Genomic DNA, 22,519 nt, shown 5'->3' with positions numbered 1-22,519 from the left:
GAGGTTTGGCTACGTGGCTGGGCTATGTGTATATTACATTGTAGAAAGAATTGTGGGGATTAGAGTGAAGTGCTAGAAGCTTTTATAGGATTTTGATGGATGTATTCAGAGCCCTAGGTTGAGAGCCTTTAATACTCAATCACAAATTATGTATTTAGTGAGGACTGAGTAGCACAATGTTGTAATCTTAGCGTGTGTTGTGGATTGATTGATGTCCATTACACAGACATGTTTACATCATCATCCCCTGTCTTGTGGCCGTGAACCCATTTGTAAATAGGATCTTCGGAGATCCCATTAAGATGAGGCCACACTGAATCAGGTGGTCCTTAATCCAATGTGAGTGGAGTCTTATAAACAGAGGAAATTGAACACAGTAGCTGTAGGCATGAGGAGGCATGAGGAGACATGGCCACGTGTCGGCAGACTTCGGAGAAAGCAGGGCCTGCTGACACCTTGATTTTGGGATTCTAACTTCCAAAACTTTAAGACAATAAATTATTCTTGGCTAAGCCAACCAGCCTGTGGTATTTGTTTTGGAAGCTCTGGCAAACTAAGACAGTATGTATAGAATAAGCAAAAGATGCAAACCCTTCCCTCAAGGAACTGTAACAGGTTAAAGAGATGCCTGTGGTATTTCAAAATTAGACCAGTGTTTCTTAGAGTGTGGCACAATCTTCTGAGAGATGTGGAGGGAAAAAAAAGAGGTTCTGTGGTTAAAAAATGTGGAAAATATCTGTTAAGGAAGCCTCTTTATAGATGGACTTTAAAATGCTAGTTACATCGTGAATCTCTAAGAGGAAGGATGTAGGTAGAGTGCCTTCCAAACAAATTTGATTGTGGAACACCTTTTTTTTTCTCTTCCCATTCCAAACTAAGTTTATTGTATCTTTTTAAAAGAGAAGTTGTGGGTTTACAAAAATCATGGAGAAAATAGTTACCATATATGCCCCCTCCCCCCTCCCCAGTCTCATACACTTTGCTTAGAGTGGTACCTTTGTTACATTTTTTTTTTTCAAGTTTAGGAACTTATTTATATTTAAAAATAAAAAAATATTTTTTATATTTTACATTACATAAAAAAAAAATAAGGGATTCCCATATGCCCTACTCCTCACACTTCCCACTTTTCCCACATTAACAACTTGTTTCATTAGTGTGGTACATTTATTGCAATTGATGAACACATTTTGGAACTTTGCCACTTAGCATGGATTATAGTTTACATTAGAGTTTACACTCTCTTCCACTCAATTCTGAAGGTTATAACTGTATACATGATGACTCATATCTGTCATTGCAGTGTCACTCAGGGCAGTTCCAAGTCCTGAAAATGCTGCCGTATTATACCTCTTTGCCACTCTCCCTGACTTCAGCACCTCCGGTGGCCACTGTCTCCACATCAATAATGTAATTTCTTCCATTGCTAGAATCACAATAAGTCTATACTGGAATACCAGTTGTCCACTCTAGTCCATATTTTATTCCCCAGTCCTGTGGATTCTGGGATGGTGATGCCCACTCCACTTCCCGTTGAGAGGGGGCTTTGATCCTGTGCAGCTGATGGATGGGACTCTCTTGCTTGCAGTTGTAGACATTCCAGTTCCTTGGTGTGGTGGTTGGTGGGAACACCTTTCTTGAGGTAATACCTCAAAATAGAGATTCTGAAGAATATATGTTGGGAAATTCTACTAGTATGGAATTGCCCAACATAGAGGCTCTAAAGACTATACTTTCAGAAATTATAATAGTGTGTAATAATAATGTATATTAATAATACTATAAGATGCTTAATTATATAGCCAGAAATATGTGCCATAATCTAGAATGACGGTGCTGTAATGACTGGTTTAAAACTGATTTTTGATGTTTTTAGAGTCAGGAAAAATTCTTTGAGAATCTGGAAAAAGCAGGAAAAAACCCACATTTGCACTACTGTACATTTAACACACACAGAGATAATTTTGCTTATGGTTTTGGGGGTGGGGTGGGGTGACTGCAGCACTCATTTAGCCCCCCTCTGCTGTCCTTGGGGGACCAAGATGTGATGGAATGCTTATGGAGGCAGAACTCAAAATGAAACTGTTTTCTAGATTAAAACTTGTACACAGTATCAAAAAGGCTGCCTGGAATAATGACAGTTTTGGCCTGACTTTCAGTGCTTAGTTAAAGTTTTCTGTAACTGCCATGGAGGTAGCTGGGTGACCCACCAGCAAAGATATTGCATGAGGAGTTGAAATCTAGAATATTTACCCCTTTCATTATGGCATCCTGGGTAGAGTGAATAGAAAGCCAAAGGAGATAAAATGTCAAAGATTAATTCATAATTTAGTTTCCAGCCTTTGAAGGTAAGTAGACGTCAAAAAAAGAATTATTTCAGTCTTTCTCACACTTGATGGTGCCTCAGCATCAACTGGAGAGCTCGTTTAATAGTAGAGATTCCTAGCATCTAATTCTGGAGATTCTGATTCATAACGGCAGGGCCGAGGAATCTAGTTTTACAGATTCTTACTACTAAAGCCTTTATTCAGGTTTTAAGAGGTGTGGAAATACAGATGCCCTCTTCTGTACTTCAGAAGCTCTTCTTTTAGACTTTGGCTTTCAACAGCAGGATAGTTGTTGAAAGGTAACCACTAGGTAGTCTTGAGGCAAAATAGAATAGGGACCTGGGGAGGGGCAGAAAATCCCAAGGCCAGTTCTCAGGATACAAACATCCTTATGGGAATGTAACTTGCAACATTTTCACCTAGCAAAAAGAAGGAAAAACAGGAAGGGCACCCACCAACACCTACTTTCATAGGCATCTCACAGAATCAACACACAACAGGGCTCATGGATGGTGGCCAGAGGCCAGTCACTGCTGGTGAGTGTGCCTGGCAGAGCTTGCGGACAGCAACCAAAAGCTGACCATCACCAAACTATACACCCCAGAAACCAAACCACCCAATGAGTTTCCTCCACCTTGTCAGCCCAGATGCTAACCCCCTATGATAACCAATAAAACCAGAAGTCCCTAGAGAAAGAGCGTGTGTCTCTACCTTGAGCATGTCCATACTCACATCCTTGCCTTGAGTATGTACTTTCTCCTCATTAAATTCTTTTCTAACTTTCTTTTGACTGGTGTGTCTCTGAATTCTTTCTTATGGCATGACCAAGAACCTGGAAATCAGCTCTGGCAATAGTCTAGAAAAGAATGTTTTTTGTACAGAATACTCGTATGTTGGGGAAAAAAAGTACAGAGAACATTCTTTTGAATGAACAGCTGAGCTCTAAGAAACTGAAGAGAAATCCCAGGATTAAAGATGAAGAGAAAATTCAAACTAGAAAGACCATCAGCCCTGAAGGTCTTACTGTCCTGGGAGCATTTGTTGGGCCATTTTAGCTTTGCCTGCTTAGGAGGGAAGACAGGGCCATAGGCAGGCAAAGTCTTGAACACATATGCTCTCTGGGGCTCTCCTGTACTCTCCAGTTGCCCAAAGCACTACAAAGTGCTACCTTCCGTGCAGAGAGACAGTAGGGAAACTTTGCTCTTTTGGCCTGTGCTCTAGATTTTTTTATGCCCTGTGACTCCTGGTAGAAGCAAATACAAACTCTCTGGATGAAAAGACTCCCAGCATCCTCAAGATTAGATCAGCCAGATAAGAGCCCATAGTCCAAAATTTTAAAAATGCACAATAAGCCGCCATGAGTGAATACCAGCAGAATCAACCAACAGTAGAATTAGAAACCACAAGGAATTCGTATATTAGATTAGAATAAATTAGGTAAAGAATATGTATTGGTATCTGATAATGTTTAAAAGCTTTGGAGAGATAAAGATGAAATTGAAAATGTAAGCAAGGGTTATTGATTTTTTAAATGAGTTTATTGAAGTATATCACTCATATATAAACATACATACACAATAAGTATATAATAGTTGTGAACTTACAAAACAAACAAATATAACATCATACAGGACTCTCATAACTCAACCTACCACCAATAACTTGCATTGTTGTTAAATCTTTTAAACGAATGATTAAAGAGCACTGTCAAAATATTACTAATATCCAAAGTATTTTTCCCCAACCAACCTTATTATTATTATCTGTATATCATTTACATATGAACACACATTAACAAATAAGTGTATAGTAAAAGTTGTGAACTTAAAAATCAAACATGGATAACATTATACAGGGGTTCCATACATCAACCCTCCAACAACACCTTGCATTGTTGTGAGAAGTTTGTTACAAATTATGAAAGAATATTGTCAAAATCTTACTACTAATCATAGTCCTTAACTTATATTTGGTGTGTTTCCCCCCCAGCCCACCCTATTATTATTTTTAAAATATATTTATTTATGACAGAAGTTGCAAACTTATAAAACAATCATGCACGTTGCAAACTTATAAAACAATCATGCACATATGGAGATTTCCCAAACAACATCCCTCCATCAACACACCGCACTGTGGTGCAACATTTACTACAGATAAGATAATATCATCTGAATGTTTCTATGTCCATAGTGTACATTTGGCTCACATTTCCATACTGCCTCATTATCAACACAGTACATCTTTGGCGTAGATGCAAGAATACTATATTATTACTACTAACCACAGTCCATAGGTCACTCCACCTGTATTTCTCCCATGCTTCTCCACATTCCCAATGCCCTGCAGTAGTAATGTACATTTGCTCTAGCTCACAAAGGACAGTCTTGCATCTGTACCATCAACCACAATTCTCATCTACCTCTTGGTGTACTGTGCTGTTCAGTTCCTAGATTATTCTCTAGCATTCTGTCAGTTGGCATTTACACACCTAGACTACCATTTTCAGCCACATTCCCATTTATGAACTAGTTGTTACTTAACTATGTGTTACCAACCACTCTATACATAATTTCCACACTTTTACAGTAAAGCTAATTAAAACGATTACATACATTAAACATCAGTAGTCCATCTCAGTCCTCTTCTTATTTCCTTTAAGAATCCACCACCTACCTCCAGGTTTGTTTTTTTTTAAAAAAGATTTATTTATTTATTTATTTCTCTCCCCTTCCCCCCGCACCCCAGTTGTCTATTCTCTGTGTCTATTTGCTGCGTCTTCTTCTTTGCCTGCTTCTGTTGTTGTCGGTGGCATGGGAATCTGTGTTTTTGTTGCGTCATCTTGTTGTGTCAGCTCTCTGTGTGTGCGGCGCCATTCCTGGGCAGGCTGCACTTTCTTTCATGCTGGGTGGCTCTCCTTACAGGGCACACTCCTTGTGCGTGGGGCTCCCCTACATGGGGGACACCCCTGCATGGCACGGCATTCCTTGCGCGCATTAGCACTGCGCGTGGGCCAACTGCACACGGGTCAAGGAGGCCCGGTGTTTGAACCACGGACCTCCCACGTGGTAGATGGACGCCCTAACCACTGGGCCAGGTCTGCTTCCCTACCACCAGGTTTTGAAGATATTTTCCTATAATTTCTTCCAGAAGTTTTATGGTTCTTGCTTTTATTTTTAGGTTTTTGATCCATTTTGAGTTAATTTTTGGATAAGATGTGAGATAGGGGTCCTCTTTACTTCTTTCGGCTATAGATATCCGATTCCAGCACCATTTGTTGAATGGACTGTTCTGCCCGAGCTGTGTGGGTTTGACAGGCTAGTCAAAAGTCTGTTTCTGAACCTTAAATTTGGTTCCATTGGTCTATGTGTCTGTCTTTATGCCAGTATTGTGCTGTTTTTACCACATGATTTAAAGTCTGGAGATGAGGGTTCACTTTGCCTTTTTATGATGTTTCTGGCTATTCAGGACTCCTTACCTTTCCAAATAAATTTGATAATCATGTTTTCAATATATTTTTTAATGTTGGTGGAATTATCAGGATTACCTTGTATCTGTATATTGATTTGGGTAGAATTGACATCTTAATGATATTTAGTCTTCCAATCCATGAGCATGGAATGTTCTTCCAGTTATTTAGGCCTTTTTTGATTTCTTTTAACATTGAGATGCAGTTTTGTGAATGCAAGTGATTTACATCATTGGTTAAGTTTATTTCTATTTGAATTTTACCTGTCATATTTTATTTTCACCACTCTTTTGAAACTTTTACTTTTATTGATATAATCTTCATATCTAGACTCTTCTCCAGGCCTCTCTCTTTTCAGGCTCTAGAACACCCTTTAGTATTCCCTGAAATTCTGGTCTCTCGCTTAGAAATTCTCTCAGTTTCTGTTTATCTGTGAATATTCAAATCTCTCCCTCATTCTTGAAAGACAGTCTTGCTGGATATAAGGTTCTTGGCTGGAAGTTTTTCTCTTGTAGTATCTTAAATATATCAAACCACTGTCTTCTTGCCTCCATGGTTTCTGGTGAGAAATCAGCACTTAATCTTATTGGGTATCCCTTATATATTATGCATTGCTTTTCTCTTGCTGCTCTCAGAATTCTCTCTTTGTCTTTGACATTCTGATGGGTATATGCCTCAGAGTTGGTCTATTCAGATTTTTTCGCATGTGAGTATGTTGTGCTTCTTGGACATGGATATCTATGTCCTTCAAAAGGGTTGGGAAATTTTCTACCATTATTTCTTTAAATATTCCTTCTGCCCCTTTTCCTTCTCTTTTTCTTCTGGGACATCTATGACACGTATGTTTGCACACATTTTGCTTTCATTTAGTTCCCTGAGACGTTGTTCAGTTTTTTCCATTCTTCATCTATTCTTTTGTATGTTCACTTTCAGAGGCCATTTCTTCAAGCTCACCAATCCTTTCTTCTGCCTCCTCAAATCTGCTATTACATGATTCCAGTGTTTTTAAAATTTCATTTATTGTACCTTTCATTCCCATAAGATCTGCTATTTTTCTGTGTATGCTTTCAAATTCTTCTTTGTGCTCATCCAGTATCTTCTTAATACCCTTAATCTCTTTAGACATCTCATTGAATTTATTAAGGAGATTTGTTTGAACTTCTATGATTAGTTGTCTCAGCTCCTTTATGTCATCTGTAGGCTTATCTTGTTCCTTCAGTTGGGCCATAGTTTCCTGTTTCTTGGTGTGGATTGTAATTTTTTGTTGCTGCCTTGGCACATGACTTACTAGAGTATTTATTCTGGGTACAGTTTTTCTCTTTAGTTTAGGGCTTCTTGCCCTTTCTTCCTCACTGGTTGTGTAGTAGAAGCCAAGGATGTACTTGGTGCTATAAGATGTTGAGACTCAAGCTGCCCTCACTGAGCCAGGGAGCAATGAAGCTTCTCCCAACTTTCTCCTTTGCCAGGGTTAGGGACAGTCACAGCTGTGTGGAATAATTCAGGTTGTGCAGTTCTAGACTGTAGTTGCCCAGAGAGACTGATGAAGCTTCATGCCACTTTCTCCCCTGCCTAGGTAGGGGATGGAGCTGCAGGTATGGGCAGCAATCTATGCAATGCAGGTCCAAGATGACTGCATTTGCCCCAGTAGACTACTGATTTTCAGTCTGTGCCAGCCAAAGATAGGCAGTTACCTGGATAGGCTGGTGTAGGGCTCGCCAGCCTCTTCCCTGCCAGAGGTGTGGCTGAAGCCTAGTCTAGAGCTGCAGGCTGATCTGGGTGAAAGAAACTGGTTCCTACTATCACTGTGATTTTTGGTCAGCCCGGCTTCCCCTCTGGCTGGAGGCAGAGTCAAAAGGGCAGACACCGGCCTCTTTCCAGCTTGGACAGATTCACACCCCAAGTGTTCCCAGGGTTATATCTTATCCAGGCTGAGTTTACCAGTTAGTAGCAAAAATCAGCAGCCAATCCTCTCCTCCTCCCCTGTTTTTGGGAAATGAAGCTTCCAATTCCAGCCACAGAATAGCTCCTGGGGCAACTCATGCTGCTGGAGTAGGACAATCACTGGCTTACGAGGCTTGGCTGGTAATTTCCTGGAGAGGCTGGTGCAGGTCCCTCCAGCTTCCTCCCTGCTGGAGGTGGGGCTGGGGCCTAGGCTAGAGCTGCAGTCTGACCTGGCTGGAAAGAAGCTGGTTCCCACCAGCACTGGGATATTCAGTCTGTCCTGCTTCCCCTCATGCCAGGTACAGAGTTAAGATGGCGGCTTCCAGCCTCTTTCTGACTTGGATAGGCTCAAACTTTAGCTGTTCTCAGGATTATACTTTAGCCCACTGAATTTACTCATCAGTAGCTGAAGTTGGTGCCCAACCATCTCTTCCTCCCTGTTTTTTGGAAGTGGAGCTTTCAGTTCCAGCTGCAGAACAGCTCCCAAGGTGGCTTGTGCCTCCAGTAGAGGATGGGCACCAGCCTCCATGGCGTGAAGCGCTCTACTTACGAGTCTTCTCTGCACATGGGCAGTCTCCTCCCTCTATTCCTTCAAGGATGTTGCAAGATGCTCTTCTGGTCTCCTGGAGCCCCCAAAGCAGGTGCTTTGGCTAGCTCCGAATAGCTCTGGGTATTTACTAACTGTCTTATAGCAGGAGCTGACTCTAGGAGCCCCTTACTCTGCCACCATCTTGCTGGTTCGCATGACCTGGCAGATTTTTAAAAGAACCAAATAGAAGATCTAGAGATGAAAATTTTAATCATTGAAATAAAAAATTCAATAGAATGATTTTAACCAGCAGATTAGACACAGCTGAAGAGAGAATTGATGCAGTGGGCTTCTAGAGGTCATAAGATCCAGTCCTCTGTGGAAAGGAATCCTTTTGCCATCACCTTTGTTAGTGACTATCTAGCATCTGCCTGGGTTTATAAAGGATCACAAGGCTGCCAATTTTATTTTGTCCATCTCAAAAAGGCAGGTCTAGCTGTGGTAGTGGTTTTCAAACTTTTTGCTTTCACCACTCTTTATGCACTTCAAATTATTAAGAACTCCAATGTTTTGGTTTATATAGGTTATATCAGTTGTGACTGTTGATAGGAAAAACTGATTTTTAAAATACTGAAGTACCGATTCATTAAAAATGACAATAATTAAGCTATAACCTGTTGATAACAATTTTTTAATGAAAAATAACTATTTTCCCAAATGAAGGAACCTTAGAAAAATGTCATGATATCACAATTTTGCAAATCTTTTAAATGTCTAGATTAATGCAAGACAGCTGGATTCTCAGATCTGATTCTGTATTGCATCTATTGCAATACTAGACATCATATAGCCTCTGGAGAACTCCACTGTGCATTGGTGAGAGAACAAGTGTGAAAAAGACAAAGTCTGAGCTAATTGATAGTAGTGTTGATTCTTGATAGTAGTCAAGTCTTGATAGTTTGTGTAGGATTTGGTTTTTGATGTGGCTAAATTGTCTTTTTTTTTTCCTTTTGCCCTCTAAGCAAAATACCTTTCTTTTGAGGAGTTACATTAAAAAAGTTAAATCACTTACCTTAAGATTAGGTTGTCATTAAACCATTACTGTAGGGAAGCGGACTTGGCCCAATGTATAGGGCGTCCACCTACCACATGGGAAGTCCGTGGTTCAAACCCCTGGCCTCCTTGACCTTGTGTGGAGCTGGCCCATGTGCAGTGCTGACGTGTGCAAAGAGTGCCCTGCCATGCAGGGATGTCCCCCGCGTAGGGTAGCCCCATGCGCAAGGAGTGCGCCCTGTAAGGAGAGCCTCCCAGCGCGAAAGAAAGTGTAGCCTGATCAAGAATGGCGCCGCACACTTGGAGAGCTGACACAACAAAAAGAAACACAGATTCCTGGTGCTGCTGATAAGGATAGAAGCAGTTACAGAAGAACATGCAGCAAAGGGACACAGAGAGCAGACAGCTGGGGGGGGGGGGCGGGGTAAGGGAGAGAAATAAATAAAAAATAAATCTTAAAAAAAAAAAACCCCAAAAACCCCCATTACTGTATAATCTTAATTTTGAATGTAGTTGCATGTAGTTTTATTTTTGGAACTTTAGGAAGTATGATAGTTTTCTAAGGAGTAGTCAGAATTACAGAGATTACTTACAGAATAATAACAGGTATAATTTTATCACCTGGTGGGAGTAGTATAAATGTCATATGCATTATTAATTATTCAGATGAGTAATTCTATTTGTCATGGATTGCTTTTCTCTGGAGATGGTACTAATGCAAAATATGTAAACTAATGGGAAAATTAAAGCTTTTTTTTAGATGAATAGATGCAATAAAAAAGACTTTTGAAATGTCTCCTTCTCTGGAGGCGTATCCAGCCCTTTGTCTAATTTTCTTGTTAAGTTCCTCTTATCTCCTCCCATCAAGTGTGATATTTGTTGGTCTCCCCCATCGACTGTGTTATTGCTTATTGCAGCGACTGTGTTTTATTAATCTCTTTTAACCCCAGTGCCCTATACAGCATTTGGCACATAGTGGGTATGCATTAGATCCTTATTAACAAAAGTTCCTGTGAGTTTAAGTAGGAAAACTGAAATAAATAAAACAAAAAGATTACATATTATATGGCCCCATTTTAATAAAAGTCTAGAAAATGCAAACTAATCAGATCTGCCTGGAGTGGGCAGAGGTGTGGAGGGAGGGAGAGGTGGGATTCAGAGCAGAGCAAGGAAATGCTGGGGGAGGATAGATGTGTTCAACATCTTTATTGTGATGATAGTTTTACAGGTGCGTACATGAGTCAAACCTTATCAAACTGTATAGTTTATATGTAGATCATTATGTATCAATTATACCTCAGTAAAGCTGTAAAATAAAAACAAAGAAATAAAGGGAAGCATTCTGATTCATCTGGCCTGAAGGCCAGGGTGAGTCAGTTGTACCTGGACCAACAATTGCTGCTGGAGGGGCGGGGCAGGGTCCCAGAAGAACATGGAATTCCTGCAACAGTCCTGTGTTTAGACGTGGGCAAAGGGCAGTTCTTGCTTAAGTTTGAGGTGTCCTGGAAGATAAAGAGGTGGGCAAAGGGCAGTTCTTGCTTAAGTTTGAGGTGTCCTGGAAGATAACCCCATAGAGGTTTACCTGAATTGTGAAAAGAAGGCCACCTTGGACGCTTATTTCGTCTTGGCCGTCTACCCCTTGTCCATTGTAAAAGTGAAAATAGTTTATGACTGGATGGTTATTGGAGAAGTCATTTCTGGCTAAAAATAGTTATCTGGCACAGATACAGCTTTGATTTAAATCTCTGAGGTCTAATATGATGCTGTAGTAGCACCCTCTTTCTGAATTGCCTCAATTTCATCCTAGGCCTTCAAAGTCACACTTTTTACTCAACTCTCTTTTACTGAGACAAGCAGAAAGGATATTAAGGGAGCACAACCATGTCAAACAACATTTGTTGGTGCTAAAACTATTAGAGGGTCAGCTCTGCTATTACATGGATATGTGTTCCTAAAATTCACCTTGCTATGAAAAAATGTGCAATAAAAGCCATAGGACTTAAAGGAAGAACAAAGGCGGGGAGAACAATTCTCAGAAACTTGGGCAGTGAGACATCAAAGAAAGAGCAACAGTTTTACATGTTCAGCGTTTTAGAACTAGATAGATGAGTTGGTAAACATGGCACTTTACCTTGCAAAAGGCCTGCAGTTTGCTTATGGAATTGGGCGCTGAAAGGGTTGTAGCTTGTCAGTGTTTGAAGTGGTAAAAAGAGGGTTATCTGAACTCAGAAGGAAAGCTGTAACCCCAGACGCAATGGGTGTGGCTCAGAACCCACATGGTGAACTGAGGAGGCTGGGAGGTACTGAGGGTGTATATGTGTGCGCGCACGCGCGCATTTGTGATTTGTATATTCTTGTAAACCTTGGTTCAGCTGGGTGGAGTTTTCTTAATCACATAGTGTTTCTTGTGGATGAAATTGCACTTAAATGTGAGATTTGTGTTTTGGTCCAGTTGTTCCTGAACTTATCAGTCACAGTGAAACGAATTCATGTTTTTAAAGCAAGCGTTAATAGCAGGACTGACTGTATTGCCTTTTGGCCCAGGTCTTGCTTGACAGAAAGGAAGTTGTGACATGGTAAAGTGGCTAAGAGAAAGTCATCTAAAATGAAACTGTCTTTTGCTTGTCATTTTCACTGGCAATCACAGATGAGAAATTGAAAAGTTTAAAAGTTGGATATAGGACCTTGCATTCACATGTAGTAGAGACTTGAGGGGAGAGTAAATATTGCTTCAATGTACCTATTCTTTCACATCTTTTCATTCTACATGTATATTTTTAAAAGAAATTTTGAAACCATGTTTTTTTTTCAATCTACTTATGAATTTTTGAAAGATAATTTGAAGCCATGTTAAAGAATTATGAAAGTGTGGTGGCAGTGAAACGTAAACAGAAATTGAGATTTGGTCAAATTAGGGAAAATTTGGGTCATATTAGGGTCAAATTTGTTCTAATTTTTGTTGGTTTATGAGGATAGAAATATATTACAAACAAAGAAATGCTACCTCGGGCCGGTGACTTGATCTCATCTCACCTTTCTTGTCCTCTGTAAAGTGAGGATAATAATTGTGCCTTACTGGTTGCCATGGTGAACATTTAGTGAGGTCCATGGAATGGTGCTTAGCTTCATAAACCTGTGCTGTCTTTTACCACTAGAATATCTTTTTTTAAAAAGATTTATTTTATATTTATTTCTCTCTCCCTCCCCCCCCAGTTGTCTACTCTCTGTGTCCCTTCACTGTGTGTTCTGTGTTTGTTTGTATTCTTGTCAGTGGCACTGGGAAACTGTGTCTCTTTTTTGTTGTGTCATGTTGCTGCGTCAGCTCTCTGTGTGTGCGGTGCTACTCCTGGGCAGGCACACTTTTTTCGTGCATGGCGGCTCTCCTTATGGGGTGCACTCCTTGCGTGTGGGGCTCCCCTGTGTGGAGTACACCTCTGTGTGGCACGGCACTCCTTACACACATCTGCATTGTGTGTGGCCCAGATTACCACACGGGTTAGGAGGCCCTGGGTTTGAACCCTGGACCTCCCATGTGGTAGGCGGATGCTCTATCAATTGAGCCAAATCTGCTTCCCTAGAATATCTTTTTGGTCTATTGAGCACTGGGAAGATTTACAGAAAGCTTAGTGGTATATGGGGGCAAAGGGAGGCTTTCCCTTGTTTTTTTGTAACCTCCAAAATTCCCAAGAAAATAGGTGTTTCTTTCTCCCCTCTAGTTTTTGTTTTCCTTATCTTTTTCCTGACTTTCAAACCTGTGTATTCCTTTTTCTAGGAGAATGGCTTGAGGTCTAGGGTATATATGGGGGGAAAAAAAAGAACAAAATTGATTGGATTAAATAAACAAAAATGTTATCTTAATTTCCTTGGGATTGTTGTTTGTGTTACCAAAAACAAAAACACACACAAAAAAAACAAACTTCAAGGGTTTTCAAGTGAGTTCCAGCTTTTCTGTTTGATCATATTCTTGCAAACACATTAGGTATCCTGAGTTCAGATATCTGAGGTTGATTATAAACCATTGCAAATACAGCTGTGTGTTTGTAGTTCCAAGTGGGGCACGTTCAGGAACAGAAAATTTTCCTTTGGTCTGGTTGGCTCAAGAAGTGTTCCCAGAAGGTTTTTGGGGAGAGGCATGATGACCCAGATGGAGGTTTTTCTTGGAGGGACAAGCGAGGCAAAAATCGCTGGTCTTGGCCATCCCTCCTCCCAGGTACCTGTGGTCAGGTGGCCTGGCCCTGACGTGTTGAGGAGGTTTGGTCTCCCAGTGAGTCTGAGTCCCACAAGTTGGGGAGACCAAAGCAGAAGTCTGCTTAGCCACAGGAAGTGCTTCATGAAGAGTCTGTCCAGGGACTTGAGCTTAGACTTGGTTCCTTGGGAATGACTTTGGAAAGTCCCATCTCCCAGGTTTTAGTATCCATACAAAAGGCTGGACCAGATATCAAATGACTCTGTTCCTTCATATATATATATATATTTTTAAAAGATTTATTTAATTAATTAATTAATTAATTTACCCCCCCCTCTTGTGGCTTTTTCCTTTTTCTTTTTGCTGTCTCTTCTCTGTGTCCATTTGCTGCACTTTTTTTTTTCTGTATCTGCTTGTCTCCATTTTGTTGCATCGTCTTGGTGTGCCAGCTCCCAGCAGTGCACTGGCTGTCAGCTCTCCGCGGCGCATGGGCCGTCAGCTCTCCGTGGCGCATGGGCCACCTTTGCCTTCACAAGGAGGCCCTGGGACACGAAGCCAGGGCCCCATATGGTAGACGGGAGCCCAACTGATTGAGCCACAGCTGCTTTCCAGCTCCTTCATATTTTTAACACTGGGTCATATTGAAGTTCTTCTTTATTTTCCACGTTAATCCTTATAACATCCTTATGTTGGGTCTGTATTCTTATTATTCCCATTTTCAAGTGTGGAAACAGCTTTGGTTATTTAAATATTCTTGTTAATTCCTTCTTTAGTTTTAAAGCCCAGGTCCCCACCAAACACTGAAGGGCTAAATTCCTTATTTTCCAAAATTGAAGACTTAGTGAAAAACTGGTTCTTAGGAAGCTAGTCTTGGAATGAATCAGGCAGTCAACAAAACCATGCTGGGTGGGGAAAACTTGTTACTGGATGTGTGTGTGTGTATGTGTCGTGTGATTTAGAGCATACTGACTAATTCTTAAAGAGCTTATAGTCTAGTTGTGATAACGAAACAAATACATGGCAAGAGGGGACCGACAGCATGTGGCAGTGTAAGGTAAGAACAAAATGGGGTTGCAGATAAGAACAAGAGAATTTCAGAGATGGGCTAACTCCCCACTGCAGGGGAGTCAGAGAGGTTCCTGACCCTGCCAGTTGGGTACCATCTAGGGCAAGGCACTTTAATTCCTTCCCTGGCTCGGTTTCCTCATCTGTGAACTGGGAATAATAGCAGACCAACTCACAGGGCTCTTCTGAGGAGTAAGTGAGACCATCCAGGTAAGGCACTTGGGAGAGAACTGGCACATACTAAGTCACTCTTTGTGGCCACAGGCCACTGTGCTGGTACCACAGACATGGCGGCCACTGCCCTCACAGAGCTTACAGTGGTGGGCAAGAAAAGCCGAAACTCTGGCACCCAGAGGTCACATTGTCAACATTTTGGCGTTTCTGCCTTCCAGTCATCTCTCTGTCTAGATCTGTATGTCTATATACATACATACACACGTATACAGCTATATACATATGTGTTATGCACACACATATAAATATACAGGCATATGTACATATATCTAAGAAGTGAGGTAGTATATATTCAATTTTATATCTTGCTTACTTTTACCTGACATTCTATAGTATTTCCTGTATTGTTAAAATGTTTTGTAAGTATGCTTTTTAATGATTGTATAACACTTTATTAAAAGAATGTTCCCTGATTTGCCATTTCCTTATTACATTATAGCTGCTTTGAACAAATTTTTTCCTACTTTAAATACACTGTGATGATCACTTTTGAGTGTGAACTTTTTTTTTTGAGTGTTAACTTTTATTGATGATTATTAAAAAAATTTTTTTTAATTTTTAATTTTTTTATTGTATTTTTTGAAGATACATAGATCACAAAAAATATTACATTAAAAAATATAAGAGGTTCCCACATGCCCCACTTCCTACCCTCCCACTCCTACGAACCTCCTTCATCATTGCATCACATCCATTGCATGTGGTGAATACGTTTTGGAGCACTGCTGCACCGCATGGATTATAGTTTACATTGTAATTTACACTCTCCCCCAGTACATTCAGTGGGTTATGACAGGATATATAATGTCTAGCATCTGTCCCTGCAGTATCATTTAGGACAACTCCAAGTCCTGAAAATGCCCCACATCACATCTCTTCTTCCCTCTCCCTGCCCTCAGCAACTACCATGGCCACTTTCTACAATTTCTTCCATTACTAGTCACAATAGTCCTATAGTAGAATACCAGTAAGTCCACTCTAATCCGTATTTTATTCCTCTATCCTGTGGACCCTGGGATGTTGATGTCCACTCTACCTCTATATCAAGAGGAGGCTTAGGTCCCACCTGGTTAATGGATGTGATTCTCCTGCTTGGAGTTGTGGGTACTCGGTTCCCTGGTGTGGTGGTTGACCATCTTCACCTCCCTGTTAACTGACCTAGGTAAGTCCAATGAACCGGAGAGTAGGAGTTTGCAACTCTGCTGAGGCTCAGGGCCCAGCTGGCACATGGCCAGTCCAGAGATTCAAGTCTCCTGGGTATACACCAGCCCCAGCGCATTGACTGGATTCTTAGAAGTGAAATTATTGGGGCAGAAGCTGTGAACATTTTTCTTTTCCTTAAGTGTTTTAAAATGTTATTTTTTTCTGATTATAAAAGTAATACAAATACATATCCATGGGGGAGAGGAACTTAGGTAATATATAAAAGGAAAAAAAAAACCTCATGATTTTATAATCTAAAAAAAATACCTTGGGAAGTTGATGTGGCTCAAGCAATTGGGCTCCCGTCCACCATATAGGACATCCAGGGTTCAATACCCAAGGCCTCTTCATGAAGGCAAACTGGCCCGCACAGTGAGCTGGCTCACGCAGAGTGCCGGCCCACACAGGGGTGCTGCCCCATGCAGGAGTGCCGGCCAACGCAGAGAGCTGATGCAGCAAGATGACGCAACAAAAAGAGACACAGTGGAGAGACAATAAGAGACTTAGCAGACCAGGGAACTGAGGTGGCGTAAGAGAATGATGGCCTCTCTTCCACTCCAGAAGGTCTTAGGATTGGTTCCTGGAGCCGCCTAATGAGAATACAAGCAGGCACAGCAGAACACACAGTGAATGGACACAGCAGACAATGGAGGGAGGGGGATGAAATAAATAAATAAATCTTAAAAAAATGCCTTAACATTTTGCTGAATTTCCTTCTGTTTTAGAATCTATGTATATATTATTATATAATTTTATTTGTATGCATTGCACATGAATGGCATTTTAAAACCAAACTGGGATCTTTTTTTTTCTTATTTTCTTTTAAATGTTACATTCAAGAAATATGAGGTAGGATCCTTTTTTGTAAAAAATTTTATATCTTATTTTCATGCACTGTGAATATTTTTTCCTGTTTTAAAAATTATTTGCAAAAATCTTTTCCCATGTCTGGATAAGATTCCCTTTTATACCATAATATGTTAAATCATCCTCCCTGTTATTTGAAATTTATTTTTTCCCTCCAGTTTTTACTTTATTAATATCACTAACACAGTCTTCATGTGTAAATCTTTATTTATATCTCAAATATTTCCTTAGCTTAGATTCCTAGAAGGAGGATTACTGGGCCAAAGGGTATGGATATTTTTAAAAGGCTGCTTTCCAGAAAGTTGTACGGACTTCTCTCAAATAGCAAGGAGTGAGTCTGCCCATTCCCAGCACCAGCAGCAGTGCTGGGCTCTACCATTAAACAAAAACAATAGACCTGCTCCTCTACCCCCAAACACGCACACACACACATTTAATCTACAACAATAGCGACAAAAGCATTGCTGCAAATTTGATAGGAGGCAAGTGGCATCTTACTTTTGTTTCTTAGCTAAGTAACATGCTTATTACAGCAAAACACGTAAATGCAGTGAAGACAGTACAACTGTTTGTGATTCCATCTTTCAGAGAGAGCTACTGTTAATAATATCTAATTATTTTAATTTGCTTTTTAATTCCTGGAATGGTTGAGCATTTATGTTTGTTAGTCATTTAATTTCTTCTCTTGTGACACATATCCTTCACCTTTTAATTTATTGGAGTCTTATTTTTGTTAGGAGTTTGTATAGATTTTTTAAATTAAGGAAATTAGTCCTTTGCTGTTTGTCTTTCAGTTTTTTAATATAATAACCCATTGTTATTATTTTTTGATATTTTGACTATACAGAAGTTTAAGACTTTTATATTGTCCTGTTTATATTTTCCTTTGGGATTTGTTCTTTTGCTTTTCCATTTGGAAAGTCATGTTCTATTTGCAGATGACAAAAATCTATATATTTTTTCCTGCCTTTTCAAAGCTTTTTTCCCCCAAGTTAACTACCTTTTATTTTAACTCTTTGATTCACATGGCATTCGTTTTGCATCAAGTGTGAAGGAATTTTTTACCTGACATTTTTTTTGTGTAGCTAACCAGTGTTTATGCACAGAGGTTAGACAAAGAGACTGACTCTTCCAGGCAAATTTGACTCAAGTTGGTGCTTTAGCTACAGTATATGTTAGAGAATGGAGTAGTGGATCACTCATCTTGTTGAAAAGAGGGCATATGAATGGGAATTTAAGATTGGAAAGATGCCTTAAAAGTGTAAATAGGGAATGCCTTTGGTGTCTGGCTAAATAGTTAAAATGTGTTTTTAGGTAGGTCTCTTTCAGCTGCAAGCAATACAACACCTAACTGAAATTGATTTAGTCTAAGTGAAATATAAAAAATGAAAAAGAGCACATTTTATGGGCTCATGTAATTGAAAAATTCAGAGATAGTGCCGGCTTCAAGCATGAATTCCTTCAAGCATGACTTGATCCAGGGGTTCAGCTGCTGCCATTAGGTGGAATCTCTCTGTCTTGACACTGCTCTCTTTCCCCTTGGCATCTTTTTCAGATTCCTTGTAGTGGCCCCTGGAAGCTCCAAATTCATATTCATTTAGAGCCAAGTTTGGAAGAAAAGTGTTCTTTTTCCTTGAAGTTCCTTACAGGTGCTGATATTCATTGGTTAACTTTGGCTTCGGGAAAAGTATTGGGATGATTGGCTAGTGGGAGTCATGCCTGCCCCAAGCTCATCCCTGTTGTTAAGGGAATTCCCCGTGCTCCAATTGACTAAGCCTGGGTCACATGCTCTGCTCCTGGGGTTAGGGCTGGAACCCACCAGGATCATTTGGTCTGAATGTGGGGGAGGGGACATTTCCCAAAGAAGTGCAGAGTCCTGGAGGAATAGAAGATGTGTCAGGTTAGGCTAGGTTATACTGCAGTGATAAGCAGTGCCACTATCTCAGTGGTTTACTTCAGCAAAAGTTTATTTTTCATTCATGCAAAGTCTACTAGGGACTCATACAACCTCTAGGACCCTCCACGTGGTGGCTTAGCCTTGTAGGCTGCTTGCATCTTCTGGAGTCTCCATAGCATGTGACAGGCACAGTCGGGGAAGGGAGGGAGCTCTGGTCTAGAGCCCATAATCTATGGGCTGAGCTGGCCGGAGCTGGGTGGATAGGAGTTGGGTGGAGAGGGGATTGCATGTGTCCGGAGGGAGGGGTCAACTGGATGTGTGCGTGTGACGTGGTGCTGCCACACTGGGTGGGCAGAGACAACCAGGGGAGGGCTTAGGGCCCCTGTCTGTCAGACTCGCCCCTGACACCCCTGCTGTCTTTAGCTGACTGCTTCCCTGGGTTAATGCTGAGAGCAAGGAATGTATTTGGGAAACTTTTCGGGCTTTACAGTGCTGGGTACCCAGAGGGCTGAATGAAAGTCCCGTTGCCTTTCTGAAGACATTTGCAGTATTCCTTGACACAGCTCAGGGCGTGGATTTCTGCTCTGTGACCTCGGACTGTCTCAGCAAGCTGCTTGGCCCCAGCTAGTGCTGGGCCTGCTGGGCTCGAGGCCTTTGCTAAGGGAATTTGTTTACCTTTTTTTGAGCATTAAAGGGGATGGGGTACTTGGCCAAAATTGTATTTCCCAAGCTCAGATCTTTACACAGTTTTTAAATGTTTCCTTGAATGGGTGGAAAATGACTGACTTTTGTACCTAAGTTCTGACTTCATTCATATATTTATTCTCTCCCTCCCTTCTCCTCTCCTCACTGCCCCCCCCATCAGTAGTAAAAATAGAAATTTAGTCAAGGAATGGTATTCTTCCATCGTGATCTTTAAAAAGTAGCACAGAAAGCTTTTACACTTTTCCTATAGGTTGTTCACCACATTTCCCAGTGCTCCGTGGAATTTGCAGATGAAAACTTGGAAGCCTCTGAGTGTGCCAGTGGAGCCCTATTTTGCGGCCCTGTGGCTGAAGGGCGCCCACCTCCCAGCTCAGGGCGGCTGCGTCGGAACTTGGTTCTGGCCAGCACTTTGACTAGACGGGCAGAGCTGTCGTTCTCCCCCCGCCCCCCCACTAATTGTGTAGTCTCGCTGTCATCATCCATTATGTGCAAAAGGAATTCACTTTCTAAATTTGTATCCACTCTTGGGAAAGAACATTAAATGACTCGTGGAAGGGTGTTCAGTGTATACTTGAGAGCCTCACGTTGAGAGAGACTGCTGCTCTTTTTGTGAGGCGCTGGCATTCTCTCCTCTTGCCTTGTAATTACTCCTGTTGTTCTTAACGCTGCTGAAATATCGCATGGGGTGTTGAGATCACTTTGAAGCTTCTGGTGTTGCTCCTCATGTTTATTTTGAGGATGACAAATTAAACATCAGGCGTTCAGCCGATGGCGTCGTGTCGTTAATAAACCTTGGCTCTCACTCCAGCGGGGAATTACGGTGGAGCTTTCAGAGATGAGCTGACTTGTAGTGATTTTCCATCATAGTATTATTTTTCTCACCTTCCTTTCTACTAGCAGAGTAGGTTTCCTTCTCTGGTAGTAGAAAGGGAGCTAGAGTTCATCACCAACACCGTTTCTAAATATAAACTTCTAATTTAAACAGGCTTTTGGAACTTCCCTTGGAAAGGTCATTGGTGAAAGTGGAGCTTTGGTCACTCTGTAAGCGATCCCTCTTACTTCACGTGGACAATGCAGCCTGGTCATATTCAGAAAATAGCATCAGCTCCAGTGGCCCATCGATTACATAAGGCCAGAAGATCTTTGGCGTAAGGCACCAAAGAGCTTGGGATGGCTGGCTTCTCCCCCTTTGCAGGACCTAGTTCTTGTGGATTGTCTTCATGGTTCTTGAATGTCACCATCTGTTTACCAGCCTCAGCTCTTTTTTTTTTTTTTGCAAAAGGAAAATAAAAACCAAAGTTATTGTCTCAGGGAGTTTTGACAAAAGAAACTAATAAAGAAATGGAATTATGAGTGAATCTTGACTATCTGGGTTTTCTGTGGACTCAGTCACATCTAGGTTGTCTGTGGCAGTGAAGTTAATTTATTCATTCATACGTTTGCATTCACTGGCCTGGAAATTCTGTGTGGGGATAGATAGACTTGGTGTTAAAAGTACTGTAGGCACTTACCTGGGGCCATGGATAGACTTCAGGGGCCAAACCCCCCAAATTTTATGTAAAATCTATATCTGCATTTTTCTGGGACTAAAGGGATCATAGCTAATGTCAGATTTTTAAAGGGATCCTTGCCCCAAAGTTGTAAGGAACTTTCTGAGAAGGTGCTCCGAACCCCTCACTGCACCTGGTACCAAATCTTGTCCTCAGGCTGGAGTTCTCTGATGGAAGATGCCACTGGGTGAGAGGAATGCCACTTGAGTACCTCATCTGGCCCCTTAGGGTGGAAGCATATACTGTAGGCCATTTGTAGGCAGAAGGAAATGAGCAGAAGGGACAGGAAATAAAAAGGTAAACTCTATAGTACACTGAAATTATAGATTGACTACATTTGATCTTAGAAGAAAAATACATCTTTTCTCAAGTACTGTTTGATTCCCATCATCATGGGGGAAGGAGTTAATAGCTTAGACCCTGGAGGCAGACTTCTTGGGTTCAAATCCGAGCTCAGCCATTTAGTGGTTATATGTCCTTTGACAAATTATGCAACTTCTCTGTCACTCAAGTGTCCTTGTTTATAAAATTGGGATAATGGAGTATTTTCTCCAAGAGGTTGTTATGAGGATTAAATGAGATATATAAAGTCTTATGCATGTAGTACATGGTAAGTGCTTAATAAATATAAGCTGTTATAATGGGGCCAGGTGGTTGGTCTTTGTGGTATAGGAATAGTATAAGGACAGTTTGATTTTTGTGTGCACATGTTGGTTGTTTTGTTTCTCCCTCCAGAATGCCTTTTGCCTTTGCCATTTGTCTACTAATGAGCCATTTCAAGTAAATTTTGGGGAAAAAAATGTCATAAAAGGTGAAAGAATATGGTCCCATAGCCTTTTAAAAAAAAAATTTATTTATTTACTCCCCTCCTCCCCCGCAGATGGTTTTCTCATCTCTCTGCTCATTGTTTGCTCACCTTTTCCTAGAGGCACTGGGAGCTGAACTCCAGACCTCCCACATGGGAGGTGAGTGCCCAATGGTCTGAGCCACATCTGCTCCCCGTGGGCTGTGGCACCTGCTGGCTTGTGGCATCTGCTCATTTGTGTCTAGCTCATTGTGACAGGTGTGGCTTCTAGCTTGTTGCAGCGGGTATAGTGTCTGCTCATGTTCTTTAGGAGGCACTGGGAACTGAACCTGGGACCTCCTATGTGGTAGGTGGGCACCCAACTGTTGAGTCACATCCACTTCCCGTCACATAGCCTTTTAGCAAAAGAGGTCCACATTCTTGTTACAAAATATTGTGTGAAGAGCTTCTTTCTGTTAAATGACCAAATGTTAAATGACTGACTGAATGGGAATACCATATCTCCTTTTTGTCTTTATAAATATATTGTTCAGTCCTGAATTTCATCTAGGATATAGTCACTGAAGTCTCATATAATTGGAGATTTCACTTACACAATTAATTTCACCATCATCATGAGACTCTAACAGTTTAAAGTCATATTTTCAGAAAGTTGAATGATTTGGGAATACAGTCATGATAGGTAATA

General features: G+C 41.0%; 1 protein-coding gene across 1 annotated transcript in view; it reads left to right on the top strand.

The window, feature by feature from the left end:
* NT5DC3 (5'-nucleotidase domain containing 3) overlaps positions 1-22,519 on the top strand; it is a 71,443-nt gene that overhangs the window by 6,229 nt on the left and 42,695 nt on the right. The gene's annotated exons all lie outside the window — the stretch shown is intronic.

This window comes from Dasypus novemcinctus, chromosome 12 (genome assembly GCF_030445035.2).
Source record: "Dasypus novemcinctus isolate mDasNov1 chromosome 12, mDasNov1.1.hap2, whole genome shotgun sequence".
Lineage (NCBI taxonomy): Eukaryota > Metazoa > Chordata > Mammalia > Cingulata > Dasypodidae > Dasypus > Dasypus novemcinctus.
Note: the sequence above shows the minus strand (reverse complement) of the source record. Positions and strands in the feature narration are given on the sequence as shown.